This window comes from Cibotium barometz, chromosome 12 (assembly GCF_041138505.1).
Source record: "Cibotium barometz isolate CiBa-2024 chromosome 12, ASM4113850v1, whole genome shotgun sequence".
In the NCBI taxonomy this organism is placed as follows: domain Eukaryota; kingdom Viridiplantae; phylum Streptophyta; class Polypodiopsida; order Cyatheales; family Cibotiaceae; genus Cibotium; species Cibotium barometz.
In genome coordinates, this window is record NC_141057.1 from 15,304,146 (window position 1) to 15,308,244 (window position 4,099).

The following is a 4,099-nucleotide window of genomic DNA, read 5'->3' on the forward strand; positions in this document are numbered from 1 at the left end:
ACCTATACTGAACAGAAAGTGGTCTAACTGACGAAAACAAGGGTTAAGGAGGATGGGATGTCCAGATCATGCGATGGCTCAACAGAAGTCAAGGAAGTGGATATTGTGGGACCAGGGGAGCAAGCTCGACCCATATACATTGCTAAGGACTTGACTTTAACTAAAGAAGATGAGCTCGTCACTCTCCTCGAGGAATTTGAGGACTATTTTGCCTGGAATTACAAAGAGATGAAGGGGGTACCACCTGAGGTAGTACAACATACGATTCCAATCATGGAAGGGTCGAGACTAACTAGGTAGAAACCATACCAAATGAATCCTAAGTATGCAGAAATTATAAAGGATGAAATAGACAAGCTCATTTGCTGTGAATTTCATCTATGAAATCGAACTTATGGATTGGTTGTTGTCACCAATTGTGATAGTGCCAAAAAAGAATGGAAAACTTAGGATATGTGTTGATCTTAAAAAAGTCAACGTAGCCACTAAGAAAGACCATTATCCACTGCCCTATACGAAAAATGTTTTGGAAAGAGTGGCTACTAGGGAAGAAGCTTAGAGCTTCTTAGATGGATTCTCTGGTTACAATTAGGTGTCCATAGCACCAAAGGACCAGCACAACACAGCTTTCAATACAATGTGGGGGACATTTGCATACAAGGTTATGCCCTTCGGCCTCACCAATGCCCCAACAACATTTCAACGGTTGATGTGCATAGCCTTCAAGGACTACTTACAAAAGTGGTTGGAGGTATTCATTGACGATCTGTGTGCACACTCTCGATGGGCAGACCATCTGGCCTACTTGAGGAAAGTGTTCGAGCGATGTAGATTATATCGCATATCCTTGAACCCTTCAAAGTGTCAGTTTTGGGTCAAGCATGGTGTGATATTGGGACACATTGTCTCAAAGAATGGTATATCCATGGATGATAGCAAGGTTAAGCTAATATTGGAGCTACCACCGCCCACCAATTACAAGGGTGTGCAAAGATTTATGGGCCATTTGGGGTATTATCGCCGCTTCATAATTTTCTATGCTAAAATTGCCAGACCATTGTACAAGCTCCTCATTGTCTTTGAATGGACTGATGAATGCCAGGAAGTATATGATCGACTGAAGCAAGCATTGGCTAGTGCACCAATTCTATGACCCCCCAATTGGGATCTCATATTTCACGTGCATATTGATGCATACAATTTTGCTATTGGATGTGTACTAGCCCAGCCTGGTGAGTTTAAATTGGACTATCTAGTCTGCTTCGCTAGTCGTCAGCTAAATGATGCGAAGGTGAACTACACCACCACAGAGAGGGAAGGATTGGCTATGGATTACGTCGTCAAGAAATATCGACATTACCTCTTAGCCAAAAACACTTCTAGCTATCATTTTGTTTTGGTTATGGAGGGTGCGTGGGTGCGTGCTCAATGTGGCATGGCTCCTCCTCTTGAGGTTCACATTCACCTATGTGGGCTCCTCCCCTTGAGGTTCACATTCACCTATGTGGGCTCTGTTCCCATTCATCCAACTAGATAAGTCTCTCCAAAGTGGCATGGCTCCTCCTCTTCAAGTTTACATCAGTTATATGGGCTCTTAGGTTCCCATTCATCCAGTTATATAACTCTCTCCAAAGTTGAGAATTTCCAACGGAGAATTTATTGGAATAACTTGGAATTCTAAGGGTATATTTTTTGGCTAGCGAGCACTTTTTGGTGTTTAGGCGAGCGGTTTCTCTCTCTACACTTCCTTCCCTCTATCATCTCTCTATGGTTTCGCACATTATTACGACTCATAGTGACAGTAGAGGAGAGGAGTGGATGGATACAAAAGCACTATACACATTGCAACTCATTTACAACTATCAATGCATATCAAGTTATAACTACCATTGTAACTTGTTTACAAAGTCACCATATTATGATCTTAAACTTCTATTTTATATTCCCTAGCAAACTTACAAGGCCACAACATTACATGGCAAACACTACGACATGACACAATCATTTGTACTTCTTTACAAAGATACCATATGAAAGCATTTCGGGCCTCAACTATTATCTTCGCCTTTCCCATGTACCCTAACTTGTGAATGAAGGTGGAAACTTCAACTCTTAGAGGATCCTCCTTTGCCTCTTCAATGATACCGAAAGCTCTCCATATCCCAGTGGCTGAAGCTGCTTTCACCTCTAGCATGTTCTTGTCTGTAAGGTCTACCGCTTGGCATGTTTTTAGCTTCTTGTAGAGCTCATTTACTTCAGACGTTATTGTCCATGCCTCCAAAAACGGTATCTGATCTGGGTTCCTTTTCTTTGAATTTCATGAAAGATTGAAGAGCTTTACTTAAGATGGTGGCAAATGTTGTAGTATTAGAGGAATTACTAGATGAAGCCATAACCATAGAGTTCACAACAAGGACTCTGTTGCAATATGAAGATATAAGGGGAGAGTGGTATAGGATGTGTCTAGAAGAATATGGCAAAAGGAATAAAATTTACTTTTTCGAGCACTAGAATTCTTATTTTAAGCATAAGAAAAACTACTTTAATCACAATTGTTATTATTTTAATGTCTCCATCATAAGTTCTCTCTCTCTCTCTCTCTCTCTCTCTCTCTCTCTCTCTCTCTCTCTCTCTCGTGTTGTTGAGATCCCACTCCAATTGCATCATCTCTCTCAAAAATCTAAGCCACGAAAGAAGCAAAAAACATGGCCATTGTCATAATATGAGTGAACAACAATAATGTCTAAAACCAATATATTTCAAACATTACAAGCTACTGAAATACATCAGTACGAATGTCGGACTCCCTGATGGAAGAAAGGAGGTGGTATGGGGTAGGGACCTCTACCAAATGGTGCAAGTGCGGGTGGAAAAAGTGGCCTTGAAAAATCAGGCCGTGGTGCCTATGAGAGAACTACGCATGAAGCTACGGGGGATGTATGTGGCAAGACATGTCGATATTGGGGCTCCATTAGAACACTAGGTGGCCATGACAAAGCACTAGACTGTGTTGGGCTCATGGGTACCAGAAGGACTAGAGGATATGGTACCCCCATGTCCATCTATTGTTCTTGTCTAACAATTTCACTGACCTCACCCCTCAAAAATTGGTTACCCAAATCATCGTGCACAGCGGCGGCAACAAGTGGTCGCAGACATGAACTAAGGCACACCTCGTCACTCTCCACGCTGATGCAATGTCAATGCAATGTCCTACATGCTCTAGCCATGGACCCAGTACCAGCAAAAGCAATCTAGGATAGCATCCCCACGTGTGATCAGTGAATGTCCCGAGTAACCACCTGCCATAGTGGAAGCCCACAATTACCATATGTACAAATGGATGACAATGTCTAAGACATTGATTATATAACAATTTCACTACTTGAATCGTGCACATGATTACCTTGTGTGAAAGGCTCGCTATGCTCAATAGTATATCGGATGGGATCCCCGTCTACATCCAATTGGTATGGGGAGGTTTCCTCCTATGCTTTCGGCTCCAAGAAGATATCATCGCCAACCTTAAAACCTCTGCAATCTGCAGCTTCCTTGCCTCCTCGCATGTCATACTTTGGACGAGTTGACGTAATCTCACTGGGGTGCATGAAGATAGTGAGATGACCAAAGCAGAGACCTACTTGCGCACACTAGTAAGTACTTTAGGGAGGGAAATCATTGAGCTTGACTTCATCTTGCACTCACCTCTTCTTGGCCATCTTCTGACATGACATAGAGATATCGCGGGACGCGCAAGAACAAATTCCTTCACAGTGTGAAGTTCCAAGTTCCTACCTCCCGCACAACAATCCCTAGGTGCTCTGCATGTAGAGTGCACACCATAGTGCCATCGGTATGTAGGAACTCTGCAGAAAGCATAAAAGCCAACCCCACAAGTATCTTCCGAAAAACATTGTGGAGACACGTATCTATAGGAAAATCAGCCCCCCACACCAAGCGCACGCCTCCAAGGCTATCAAAGGCCTCCATTCCCCACCTTGTCAACAAAGATCCCATGAATCATTGCAATACTACAAGATTCCTGGAACAACAAAGCATGTAAGGGGAGTGCAAACGCTAGACGATGAACGGAGAGAGT